The 14,552-nt window shown below is 44.0% G+C and overlaps 1 protein-coding gene and 1 pseudogene across 1 annotated transcript in view; one reads left to right on the top strand and one right to left on the bottom strand.

The window, feature by feature from the left end:
• The window catches only part of LOC140898396 (uncharacterized), a 317,402-nt gene that overhangs the window by 48,689 nt on the left and 254,161 nt on the right, over positions 1-14,552 (bottom strand). The window lies entirely within an intron of this gene.
• Positions 195-1,152, top strand: LOC140897496 (olfactory receptor 14A16-like; annotated as a pseudogene).

Below are 14,552 nucleotides of genomic sequence, written 5' to 3'. Positions count from 1 at the left end.
CTGATTGATTGTCAGAGGTGAGGAGCACTAAGAACACCTAGTCATTGTAAGTGATGAGTTCTATGTACCTTTGACATTCCTAGAATGAGATATTAGGGAAAGGAGAAACAGGGCCATTCCCTCTGTCACTCTAGTCCTGATCATTGTCCTTCTCATTCCCTCCACAGCCATCACACAGTGTACTGAGGAAGAAAATGTCCAACCAAACCTCCATGATCGAATTCTTTCTCCAGGGATTCTCTGATGTTCGGGAGCTGCAGATTTTACAAAGCAGTGGTGTTTCTACTGCTTTACCTGATATCCCTGCTGGGGAACCTTCTCATCATCACAGCCAGAGCCCTTGACCGCCACCTTCACAACCCCATGTACTTCTTCCTGATGAATCTGTCCATTCTAGACTTTGATTCCATCTCTGTCACCATTCCCAAATCTATGGCCAATTCCCTCATGAACACAAAATTGATTTCTTATTCTGGATGAGATACCCTAATCATTCTTTTCTTATTCTTTGCTTCAGCAAATTTTCCCTTACTGACCATCATGCCGTACGATTGATACATCGCCATCTGCCAACCATTGCCCTTGGAGACAGTAATGAACAGGAGAGCTTTCGTCCAAATGGCAGCCAGTGCCTGGATCAGTGTTATTCTCTACTCTGCAGTGCACACCAGGAACACGTTTGCAATATCCTTCTGTGGAGGCAACGTGGTGGACCAGTTCTTCTGTGAAATCCCCCAGCTCCTCCACCTTGCCTGCTCTGACTCGTATCTCAGGGAAATTGTTGTTATTTCTTTTCACGTGCTTTTAGGTTTAATCTGCTTTGCTTTTATAATTGTGTCGTATGTTCAGACCTACAAAACAGTGCTGAAAATCCCTTCGAAGCAGGGCCAGCATAAAGCCCTCTCCACCTGCCTCCCTCACCTCACTGTGGTCTCCTTATTCCTTTTCACGGGCACCTTTGCCTTCCTGAAACCAACCTCCAACTCGACCTCAGATCTGAATCTCTTGGTGGCTGTTCTCTATTCTGTGTTGCCCCCAATGATGAATCCGATCATCTACAGCATGAGAAACAAGGAAATGAAAGGTGCACTGAGTAAACTGATAGGTTGGAGGTTATTCAGCAAGAATATAATGTCTATATTTCTCCACTGATTGCGAGTTCATTCTGTGTTTCTTTATAAATAGAATCATCTGATGACATTATTGCCTTCATGACAACATACTTTGCAATCTTTTTATGCAGAATTGGGTATTTGCATTCATAAAAATCCAGACAAATTTAACCCAAGAAAATTGGAGTTACTCTAGGTTTACATCAATGTAATTAAGATCAGAATCTATCTATCTATCTATCTACTGCTAGACACCACCATTCAATGTGATAGTCACTAGCCATAGCAATGTTCCTAGTGGGTTCTCTGGCTCTTCTTTGTCAGGATAATAACTCTGACTGAGGTATCAACACATTTGTTCTTTGGTTTTTGTTTGTCAGTTTTTTAGTTTAATTTTGCTGAGTTGTTTGTTGCTTTTATTTGTTTCTTTGTTCCAGGTGGGTTTGCAGGTGGGAAGGCCTGTTGAGACAGTGAGAGTTTAGTTTGACAGGATTTTCAATGTTTGCCTTCTCCTGAGAGTGTTCATATGTCATCTCTTTGATGGGATTTTCTGAGTGAGCTGAAGGTTTGCTCCCCATAGTGATAAAAGGGTGCAAAAGAAGTTTCTGCGTGGCTAAGTTCCTCCTGACTCGATTATGTATATACTGTTGGGATATTATTGTATTATGAATGACGTCTTAGGGGAGAAAGAGCCTCAGGTAGCTGTCTTTTATTATTTTAACCTGAAGAAGAGCTCTGTGTAAATCAAAAGCTTGTCCCTCTCACCAACAGAAGATTGTCCAATTAAAGTTATTACCTCACCCATCTTCTCTGTGTAAGAGCTGTGTCATTCTTGCTATGGTGCAAAGACTGTTTGGAAGAGAAACTTTTTCCAATGTTTTCTAAAGAAAATCCAACTTGAGATAATGAGGCCAGGTTTGGATCCCATTGAAGTCACTGAGGTTTAGCCCCTCACTTCAAAGAAATTAGGATTTGGCCAAGAGCTTGTCTACACAAGGATCCAGAATTGGCTGACAGACTCCTGGAGAAAGTAAGTGTGACCGAAATGTAAGGGTCTGATATCCCAGCTCATCTGAACCAGCACCAATGTAGAGTAAACACATTCACATCACCAATTTAATACTTCTGAGGTTCTGGCCCAAAGTCTCTGGGCTACACTCAGCAGTGACATGAACACTGGTGTAAGTTACTTGGTTGGGATCATTTTGTTCTAGCCTTGATGTAAGTGGAAAAGTGCCGTCACATGCACTGATCTGGTGCTCCATATGCTATCCCATGTAGATCTACTCATTTCCAAGCTGAGAAAGGATCTCAGAAGTTGTTACTATTAGAATACCATCTTTGTGCATGGTTCTGTACATTACATATATGACGGACAAAAACAGATCATGTGATTAGATAGAGAGACAGACAGATAGGATCATTTATTCTCCTAACACACAACCTCATTTAGTCATAATGACAGATTTCTCTTTAATTGTGAATTACGTTAGCTAGCTAGATAACCAATCACGGATGTAAATTATTGTGCTTCTTCCTGTTAATGATTGTCTTTGTCCACTTCATGATTCTCTTATAAGTACTCGTTATTAAACATTATTTAGCAAAGATGGTTTATGACTCTGTCTTACTCCATCGCTCATTTACAAAGAGCTCATCAAAAGTACTCGGTGTTTAGACTTCCAGATGTTTTGACTGGATACATTTTAAACATGCTGTGTTTTGTTTCTCTGAATAAATGAACATATCACACATGGGTTCCTGAAAAACCAAGGGGCTAATTCTCAGCTGGTTTAAATTGTCATCGCTCTGTTGAAGTCAATAGATCTCTGAGAATTTACGCCAGCTGAGGATCTGGTCCAAACACATGAGTGGCCCCATTGAAGGTTTAAAGAAAAACTTATACTTAAGTCCCTGTTGGTTATGGGTTAGGGCTATGGATAGGGCTTAAGGATAACCCCAAACTGGTGTCAGACCCTGACACTGTGCAAGGTACTCTCCTTTCCCAATCAAATAAAGCCCTGCAATTGGTGCACTGGAATTATTCTCCCTTTCTGGGTTCTGGATGATTAACGTGAAATAACAGTTTATCCCAAAGCCAGAATCTCTGGGTCTTCTTCTCCAAACTCACCAGTACAGTGTGCCGCTTCCTCACCAGCCTCTCCCTCCTGGACGTCCTGCTCACCAGCATGGTCATCCCCATGGTGAGCAATCAGGAGATGAGTTCCTTCCTTAGCTACCATGCCCAGGGCTACTTCCACTGCCTGATGGACAGCATGGAGTTCTTCTTCTTTGATATCATGTCCTCAGACTTCGAAATGGCATCTCATACCTGCTGCAATACCTCACTATCGTGAGCAATCGGATCTGCCTCTGCCTGGTGGCTGCCTCATGGCGAGGGGTAACATTTGCAGAAACACTTCTGTGACAAGTGCAACATGCCTTAGTCACTCAGGCCAGATTTTTAAAGGTATTTAGGTGCGTTGTGAGATCTTCAAAAACATCTTATCACTTAACACCCATGGATTTCTATAGGTATTAAGCATCTAGGTTCTTTAGGTAATCCTCCATAGGCACCTAAATACCTTTAAAAATAGGGCCGTATTATATGTAGAAGTGCCAAAGTCACGTTTGAAAATAAGATTTTGGTACCTAAATAACTGGGTGAGGGATGATAATTTTACCCAGTGGCTGTAAATGGAGGAGAATCTGTGTGTGTGTAAGTGTGTGTGTGTTTATATGAGAAAAAGAGGGAGAATGTCTAGCGAGACAAGGTAGAGCCAGGTCTACACTGGAAAAGTTTTGCTGATATAGCAATACAAACAAACTCTCCTACTGTAAATGGACTAGTAGTTTTGCTGGTATTACTTACACTGGTTCTCTGAGAGAAACAAGCCACACCGCAGAAGCATTTGTAAGCTGGTTTTACCATGTTTACACGAGGGGTTTTACCAGCATAGAAATGTTGCCCAAAAAATCACACTTCCAAGCTGACATTGTTATGATGGTGAAAGTTTCTAGTGTCGATCTGTCTTATGTGTTTCTTTTTGTGAGATTACATGATAAGTGCAATGTACTGAGACATTGCTTTCAGTGTGTGTTTGCTAGTCAAGTACACTGCTCACATGTGTGGTGTTGTCAGTGGACATTATTGTGAGTGTATACCTGAGTTGCAATCAATGTGCATGTGAGTTTTCTGTTCGTGTGTGTCCATGAGAATGTACAAAATCATGTGTTTATGGCGAAAAATATTGCGTAACTTTTGTGTGTGTTGTCAGTGCTTCTTCTGGTGTGCAAGTGTGCATTATTGTTGTGTTTGTGAATACACAATATTGTGTGTTTATTAGTGAAAAATATTGCGTGACTACATGAGTGTTATGACTGTGGATTATTGTGCGTGTGTTTCTATGGGTACATAGAATCATAGAATCATAGAATATCAGGGTTGGAAGGGACCTCAGGAGGTCATCTAGTCCAACACCCTGCTCAAAAGCAGGACCCATCCCCAATTAAATCATCCCAGCCAGGGCTTTGTCAAGCCTGACCTTAAAAACTTCTAAGGAAGGAGATTCCACCACCTCCCTAGGCAACGCATTCCAGTGTTTCACCACCCTCCTAGTGAAAAAATTTTTCCTAATATGCAACCTAAACCTCCCCCACTGCAACTTGAGACCATTACTCCTTGTCCTGTCCTCTTCCACCACTGAGAATAGTCTAGAACCATCCTCTCTGGAACCACCTCTCAGGCAGTTGAAAGCAGCTATCAAATCCTCCCTCATTCTTCTCTTCCGCAGACTAAACAATCCCAGTTCCCTCAGCCTCTCCTCATAAGTCATGTGTTCCAGACCCCTAATAATTTTTGTTGCCCTTCGCTGGGCTCTTTCCAATTTATCCACATCCTTCTTGTAGTGTGGGGCCCAAAACTGGACACAGTACTCCAGATGAGGCCTCACCAATGTCGAATAGAGGGGGACGATCACGTCCCTCGATCTGCTCGCTATGCCCCTACTTATACATCCCAAAATGCCATTGGCCTTCTTGGCAACAAGGGCACACTGCTGACTCATATCCAGCTTCTCGTCCACTGTCACCCCTAGGTCCTTTTCCGCAGAACTGCTGCCTAGCCATTCGGTCCCTAGTCTGTAGCTGTGCATTGGGTTCTTCCGTCCTAAGTGCAGGACCCTGCACTTATCCTTATTGAACCTCATCAGATTTCTTTTGGCCCAATCCTCCAATTTGTCTAGGTCCCTCTGTATCCTATCCCTGCCCTCCAGCGTATCTACCACTCCTCCCAGTTTAGTATCATCCGCAAATTTTCTGAGAGTGCAATCCACACCATCCTCCAGATCATTTATGAAGATATTGAACAAAACCGGCCCCAGGACCGACCCCTGGGGCACTCCACTTGACACCGGCTGCCAACTAGACATGGAGCCATTGATCACTACCCGTTGAGCCCGACAATCTAGCCAACTTTCTACCCACCTTATAGTGCATTCATCCAGCCCATACTTCTTTAACTTGCTGACAAGAATACTGGGGGAGACCGTGTCAAAAGCTTTGCTAAAGTCAAGATACAATACATCCACTGCTTTCCCTTCATCCACAGAACCAGTAATCTCATCATAGAAGGCGATTAGATTAGTCAGGCATGACCTTCCCTTGGTGAATCCATGCTGACTGTTCCTGATCACTTTCCTCTCATGTAAGTGCTTCAGGATTGATTCTTTGAGGACCTGCTCCATGATTTTCCGGGGACTGAAGTGAAGCTGATTGGCCTGTAGTTCCCAGGATCCTCCTTCTTCCCTTTTTTAAAGATTGGCACTACATTAGCCTTTTTCCAGTCATCCGGGCCTTCCCCCGTTCGCCACGAGTTTTCAAAGATAATGGCCAATGGCTCTGCAATCACAGCCGCCAGTTCCTTTAGCACTCTCGGATGCAACTCGTCCTGCCCCATGGACTTGTGCACGTCCAGCTTTTCTAAATAGTCCCTAACCACCTCTTTCTCCACAGAGGGCTGGCCATCTATTCCCCATGTTGTGATGCCCAGCGCAGCAGTCTGGGAGCTGACCTTGTTCGTGAAGACAGAGGCAAAAAAAGCATTGAGTACATTAGCTTTTTCCACATCCTCTGTCACTAGGTTGCCTCCCTCATTCATTAAGGGGCCCACACTTTCCTTGGCTTTCTTCTTGTTGCCAACATATCTGAAGAAACCATTCTTGTTACTCTTGACATCTCTTGCTAGCTGCAGCTCCAGGTGCGATTTGGCCCTCCTAATTTCATTCCTACATGCCCGAGCAATATTTTTATACTCTTCCCTGGTCATATGTCCAACCTTCCACTTCTTGCAAGCTTCTTTTTTATGCTTAAGATCCGCTAGGATTTCACCGTTAAGCCAAGCTGGTCGCTGCCATATTTACTATTCTTTCGACACTTCGGGATGGTTTGTCCCTGTAACCTCAACAGGGATTCCTTGAAATATAGCCAGCTCTCCTGGACTCCTTTCCCCTTCATGTTAGTCCCCCAGGGGATCCTACACATCCGTTCCCTGAGGGAGTCGAAGTCTGCTTTCCTGAAGTCCAGGGTCCATATCCTACTGCTTACCTTTCTTCCCTGTGTCAGGATCCTGAACTCAGCCAATTCATGGTCACTGCCTCCCAGATTCCCATCCACTTTTGCTTCCCCTACTAATTCTTCCCGGTTTGTGAGCAGCAGGTCAAGAAAAGCTTCCCCCCAGTTGGCTCCTCTAGCACTTGCACCAGGAAATTGTCCCCTATGCTTTACAAAAACTTCTTGGATTGTCTATGCACCGCTGTATTGCTCTCCCAGCAGATATCAGGAAAATTAAAGTCACCCATGAGAACCAGGGCATGCGATCTAGTAGCTTCCGTGAGCTGCCGGAAGAAAGCCTCATCCACCTCATCCCCCTGGTCCGGTGGTCTATAGCAGACTCCCACCACTACATCACTCTTGTTGCTCACACTTCTAAACTTAATCCAGAGACACTCAGCTTTTTCTGCAGTTTCGTACCAGAGCTCTGAGCAGTCATACTGCTCCCTTACATACAGTGCTACTCCCCCACCTTTTCTGCCCTGCCTGTCCTTCCTGAACAGTTTATAACCATCCATGACAGTACTCCAGTCATATGAGTTATCCCACCAAGTCTCTGTTATTCCAATCACGTCATAATTCCTTGACATCACCAGGACCTCCAGTTCTCCCTGCTTGTTTCCAAGGCTTTGTGCATTCGTATATAAGCACTTGAGATAACCTGCTGATCGCCCCTCATTCTCAGTATGAGGCAGGAGCCCTCCCCTCACAGACATTCCTGCCTGTGCTTCCTCCCGGTATCCCGCTTTCCCACTTACCTCAGGGCTTTGGTCTCCTTCCCCCGGTGAACCTAGTTTAAAGCCCTCCTCACTAGGTTAGCTAGCGTGCTCACAAAGATGCTCTTCCCTCTCTTCGTAAGGTGGAGCCCGTCTCTGCCCAGCACTCCTCCTTCATGGAACACCATCCCATGGTCAAAGAATCCAAAGCCTTCTCTCCAACACCACCTGCATAGCCATTCATTGACTTCCACGATTCGACGGTCCCTACCCAGGCCTTTTCCTTCCACTGGGAGGAGGGACGAGAACACCACTTGCGCCTCAAACTCCTTTATCCTTCTTCCCAGAGCCACATAGTCTGCAGTGATCCACTCAAGGTCATTCTTGGCAGTATCATTGGTGCCCACGTGGAGAAGCAGGAAGGGGTAGCGATCCGAGGGCTTGATGAGTCTCGGCAGTCTCTCCATCACATCGCGAATCTTAGCCCCCGGCAAGCGGCAGACTTCTCGGTTTTCCCGGTCAGGGCGACAGATAGATGACTCAGTCCCCCGGAGTAGAGAGTCCCCGACCACCACCACCCGCCTCCTTCTCTTGGGAGTGGTGGTCGTGGAACTCCCAACCTCAGGACATAGCATCTCATGCCTTCCAACCAGCGCAGTCTCCTTCTGCTTTCTCCCCCCAGACATATCATCTGGTCCACTCTCCACAATGGTACCTGTGGAGAGAACATGAAAGCGGTTAGTTACCTGTGTCTGCGTTGCTGGAACCCGGACATTCCCCCTTCTTCTTCTAGAGGTCACATGTTGCCAAGCTTCTTCACTGGCCTCTTGGCTCCGCTGTGCAACCTGCTCTAAATCTTTAGAGCTTTGTGCCCATAGAGGCATACCCTGACTTTTGTTACATGATGGCGTATTTATGGGAAAATATGATTTTGTGCATGTGTGTGTTTGGAAGTGAACATTAATAAGGACTTACCGCTGAGCCTGGGATAAACATCAAAAGCTGCTGTCTTCCTGCAGCTCCTAAGATAGTGAGATCTGAGTCCTTTCAAAGGTGATGCCTCCAATGCATCATTTCCTCCCATGCCAAGTGAAGCTCATTTCAGGAGTCCTTCAATGTTTGTATTTGCTGTTTTTTTAATTTTAAAACAAAATTTGCAAGAATTATTTTGAGCCACAATTTCAAATGTCACTTTTATTCTGCATCCTGAAAGGACTCCAGAATGGTGCAAAAAATTCCATATTTGGGCTTTTATTTTCAAGGGAGTCTAAAGAAGTTAGTGCAGTAGATAGGAGTTCAGAACTTGTTCCAGGTCCAGGTCCTCCAAGGTATTATGCACCCAGCTCTCACGGGACTTGGTTTTTGGTTTTGCCACTGACATACTTGGTGGCTCTGGGCAATAGCCAATACTTGGTGCTTCACAGCAGGTGAAAAATCAACTCATCCAGTGCTGAACATGAAATGTAACTTATTTCTTATGCCCAGAGGCCAGCTCAGAAGAACTCAGGTCCCATTCAGGCATCAAATTAAATGGTGCCCATGGATGAATTTAATCTGAGAATGACATCAGCCTCATGATAGCTTCGAATGGACGGAACTGTTATAATTCAACTCTATAGATGATGTGAAAGTAGAATGAATGATATTGAAATTATAATTCATTAAAGAAATATAGTTGTCAGGAAGAGAAACATTAAAGAGTGTGAGACAATGGGTCATCAAACTAATTAACTTAGAGCTCCTACTGAGGTAGGAGATCGGTAAACGTTAGTATGCAAATAAGATATGTACGTATATTTGTCAGTTTCTGCTTCCTTTTGTCTCTTATGTTAAATTGGCTTTGGCTTATCTGTTTAAATAAGTTAGCTTGAGCTTTTGCAAGAGGCACACATATCTGGGTGCATTGGCAAAGTGCTTTGCTAATAAACAGAGTGGTCTGACAAACCTTCTGAGTCTTGAATCTGACTTTGACAATGATCAGGAAAAAAAGTCCCATTATTCACATCTCTGTCTATCTAAAGTGTCCATATGGCTGCCATGACTGCATTCCATCACGATGTTTTCCGAAGTATAAATTGCAGGCTTCACCAAACAAAATTTTCACAGAAAGTCTTCACTTTCCTTGAACATTTTCTGTTTTTCATTTAAAGAAATGAAAACTGGAAAAACAAATAGTTTTGCCTGAAAATTGTATTTTTCATTTAATTTAATTTAATTTAGCTTAATGTTTTTTGACAATTTTCAGACAAAAAAGTTCAGTTTTGAGAAATGTTGGGGATTTTCTTTAACAAAAAACCACAAAATTTTCATGAGGAAACAAAGTTTCCAACCACCTCTGTTTTAACCACTAACTCTTTAATATATTTATCCTCCCCGCAACCCTACAAGGCAGGGCAGTACTATTATATCCATGTTATAGATGGGAACTGTTGTCCGGACAGAATGACGTGCCCAAGATCACACAGGAAACCCATGGCAAAGCAGGTAGCTGAGCTGGGTCTCTCAGGTTCCATGTTAGCGTCCAGACCACCTGGACCATTCTTCCTCAGTCATTGCTGTCACGCTGTCTGGAACGGCTCACAACCATGAGTGCCAATCGCAGGTCAGACGGTCAGAACACAGGGCAGACACCCCAAACTGGTGGTATGACTGGTGGTAATTAGATTTCACCAAGCCAGTAATAAATGTGAACTCCTGGATCACTATATTAGTATTACCATGGAGTCACAGACAGTCCCCTAGGATCTCCAGCCACTTTTACCAACCAGATAAACTGGACTTTGTGATAAAAGGTTATTAAAACAAAGAATCACATTATATTGGGTTACTCCCAACCCCAAAGGGTCAGTCACTTATCCCAGGTCAATGGATACTCTTGATCTCACATCAAAGGCGATGCTGGCAGCAAATTTCTCTAGTAAACTAACTAAAGTTTTATTAGCTAAGAAAAGAAATGAAAGTTATTGAGAGTTTAAAGCACGTAAAATACATTAACAGGTTTGGACAGTCCAAGTTTGTCAGTCCAAAGTGACAGCAGAGATGTGGTATCTGCTAGTTTTCCATAAGTCTCTCAGGGTTACCCAAGATAACTTTGGGGATCTCTGTCTTGCATCTTTTCAGGTTTCAGAGTAGCAGCCATGCTAGTCTGTATTCAAAAAAAGAAGAGGAGTACTGGTGGCACCTTAGAGACTAACCAATTTATTTGAGCATAAACTTTCGTGAGCTACAGCTCACTTCATCGGATGCATTTAGTGGAAAACACAGTGAGGACATATATATACACACAGAGAACATGAGAAAAAAACCAAACCAAAAAACCAAACCTGTAAGGAGACTGATCAATTAAGATGAGCTATTACCAGCAGGAGAGCGGGGTGGGGGGAAGGAGGGGGAAACTTTTTGTAGTGATAATCAAGGTGAGCCATTTCCAGCAGTTAACAAGAAGGGGGGAAACTTTTTGTAGTGATAATCTAGGTGGGCCATTTCAAGCAGTTAACAGGAACAACTCTCACCCAGAAAACCTGGATTTGTGCTGGTAATGGCCCACCTGATGATCACTTTAGATAAGCTATTACCAGCAGGACAGTGGGGTGGGAGGAGGTATTGTTTCATATTCTCTGTGTATATATAAAGTCTGCTGCAGTTTCCACGATATGCATCTGAGGAAGTGAGCTGTAGCTCACGAAAGCTTATGCTCTAATAAATTGGTTAGTCTCTAAGGTGCCACAAGTACTCCTTTTCTTTTAACTGAGGAACAGTGTCGGGGGGGGTGGGGGGTAAGAAATAAACAAACATGGGGAAATAGTTTTACTTTGTGTAATGACCCATCCATTCTAAGTCTCTATTCAAGCCTAAGTTAATTGTATCCAGTTTGCAAATTAATTCCAATTCGGCAGTCTCTCGTTGGAGTCTGTTTTTGAAGCTTTTTTGTTGTAATATAGCAACTTTCATGTCTGTAATCGCATGACCAGAGAGATCAAAGTATTCTTCGACTGGTTTATGAATGTTATAATTCTTGACATCTGATTTATGTCCATTTATTCTTTTACGTAGAGACTGTCCAGTTTGACCAATGTACATGGCAGAGGGGCATTGCTGGCACATTGCTTGCATCTGGAATGTTCCCTGAAAGTGTCCAAACAGCTCAGAGAGACAGAACCATTCCCTGGATCCATTCTTACAGCTGTCTTCCCCGGAAAGCAATCTGGCAAGTGTTTCCATCACAGCATGGGTTTTTCCTCTGATGACTCAACGCAGACTGGGTCTGTGGATTTCCATTTGTGCAACACAATGACCCATGCTTTGAAGGTAGCATGTTCTTCATTTACATTTCCAAGGCTCCAATCGCATTTGATGAGCAAACGTAATTACCGGGATACATGCGATGTAAATTGCAATGTAACAGCAGACAACAATCCTTCCTTAGTTTTCATGAAGTTCACACATCAAGTAAATTCACACTTTTGATCTAGGGTTAATTAAGCAGAGGGATATACATAATGTAAAGGGATAGCATGCAACGGGTTACAGATAAGTGAAGGCAATATCATTCCCATTTCCTTTGAACTAAACACTTGAGTGAATTAGTACACTTAACATTTCTTTGATAGTCATACATTAGTGATGGTAATATAGTATGTAGTCCTGTTTATTTGCCTGAGATAGAATTTTGGGTTTTGTTTGCCCACTTGAATTTTGAGGTTTTTAAAATAGAATTGTTTGTGTCTTATACCCTTATCAACATATGTGAACAAGGGGCTGGGGGGACACCACCGTGTGTTGCTTCTGCCTACAGATGGGGGTTTTGCAATACAAAGAGAAAAGATAAGAAATAGGGTTCCAGTGTTGCTGGATATGGCGGGAGTTTGATATACCGTGTATAATTGACGGCTGCCTGACTCCTCTCCCAAGACAAGGTCAAGTAACCAGTTTGGGGGGCCAGGGAGATGGGGGAAGCTATAAGGAACACTAAAAACCAATCAAAAAGGGAACCCTGACCGGTGCATAACTTCACTCCCTACCCCTCCCATGGGGTACAAAAGAGGTGGTACCGAAGCCCCCAGACTCAAGACCCTCCAAAACGGAATATGACCATAAATTGCAAGGGTGGTACCAGGGTTCAGGGTACCGGGGCGTACACTACAGGTATAATTAAGCCCACTACAAAGGAGGAGGGAGAGGAAGCTCTGTTGGTGTAAAGAGCTGGGGTTATGCATTGCCGGCAGTTTGGACACTGGCTACCTGCTTTCTGTCTGCATGACAAGAACCAAGGGAGGGTAGGGGAAGCCCTAACAACACACAAGTGAATCGGCCTATTGCTCTGACCTGAGCTGGCCTGTCAGTGTCACAATTGCTACGTGACCAGAGGGAGCGACATTACTCAGGTATGCCTTCACAGGGATTAATAAACCCATGGCTGGCCTGGATCCTCCGACTTGAGCTCATGGGGCTTGGGCTCCGGGGCTGAAAAATTGCTGTGTAGACATTCGGACCCAGGCTGGAGCCCGAGCTCTAGGACCCTACACAGCAATTTTTAGCCCCACAGTCCAAGCTCTGCAACCCCGAGTCAGATGACCCAGGCCTGCCGAAGCCATGCCACAGGGCTTTTATCCCCGTCTAGACATACCCGAAGGGACTGGGACTCATGACACCCTGGTTATATTCCTCAAAGTTGCTGTGTGACCTCTAGCCAGTCACTTCCCCTCTCTGTACACTCTGAAAAATGAGGATGATGATCCTGACCCGGCTTGATAAATCACTTTGAGATCTACAGCTAAGTTGTATTGTTATCTCGATCTACAGGGTAACCAGGCACAGAGCAGGGAAGAATACCTGAAGAATGCAGCTGGGTGGGAAATGGGTTTCCCATCCTGCAAGACTTTTCAAGATTTTGAGAGAGACAAAGAAGGTGAGGTATCATTTTTTATTGGACCAACTTCTGTTGGTGGATGGGACAAGCTTTCGTGCTTCACAGAGCTCTTCCTCTGGTCTGGAGAAGATAACCATAGTGTCCAAGATCAGTACAAGGTGGGACAGATTGTTATGCATAAGGGGATCACACATATTGTAGGAGACCATTTAAAATGAAGTGGGCAATTAACATGAAGTGGGCGATTAACACTCTGCAGAATAGGCAGCAGGGCCCATTGACTCCAAAGGAGCTACAACCAATTTACACCTGCTGGGCGATCAATGTGAATTCAATATTTTTTAAAAGTCATGCAGCGTTGCATCTGCAGCCCATTGAGCTTTTTAGTTTAGTGCTGTCTGTAGTAAGAGAAAAATTAATGTAATGGCTGAGAAAGAAAGAAAGAAAGAAAGAAAGAAAGAAAGAAAGAAAGAAAGAAAGAAAGAAAGAAAGAAAGAAAGATTTGGGCCATTCATCCCAACAGAAGTTGAAGATGAGATACTTGAAAACTGTGCAACACTGAATTCCTCCAAAGTTCTATCCCTAGTGGGACTGAACCATTCTTCGCCACCAATAAAAGTTACACTTGTAATTAAACCCATGGGGCAAAGAGCTAAGAAAGTGCAGACGGGTTCAGAACTTTTGAATCAGCTTCGGATCACATTGGCAGGCAAAAAATATGGATTTATAACTGTGTAATGGGCTAGATCCCCAGCTGATGTAAATTGACATCGCTCGACGGAAATCCAAGGCCCAGATTCCCAGTTGGCGTAAATAGGCCAAACTACCATGAACTCAATGGAAGTGTAACAATTTACACAAGCCCATGACCTGGCCCTTAGTTTTTAGTCTTCACCTCTGGGTACCTCTTGGTGACTGACTTCAGTCAGACAAGGCAGCCTGAGCTGTGGGTTCCTCTAGCAGAGGCATCCCAAGAGCTGCTGATACAATGCAGGAGGGAAAAAAAGTCTCTGCTCCCCCAGAAGTGATTACATGATGTTAATGAAGGAACAGGCTATTCCAGGCCAGCTGAGATTCTGGTGCGACAAGGCTCTTCGCCATTGTGGATCATGTGTCTCTGTTAGAAATCGCTGTTTTAGTCCCTTCCAGCCCTGAGATTCTATGATTCATTCATTCTATGATTCATTCTACAAACACCTTGGGACATGCTTTGGGCCTCTGCCCTGCCTTGTTTTTAGCCAAGGG

The sequence above is a fragment of the Lepidochelys kempii genome, chromosome 14 (genome assembly GCF_965140265.1).
Source record: "Lepidochelys kempii isolate rLepKem1 chromosome 14, rLepKem1.hap2, whole genome shotgun sequence".
Taxonomy (NCBI): domain Eukaryota; kingdom Metazoa; phylum Chordata; order Testudines; family Cheloniidae; genus Lepidochelys; species Lepidochelys kempii.
Note: the sequence above shows the minus strand (reverse complement) of the source record. Positions and strands in the feature narration are given on the sequence as shown.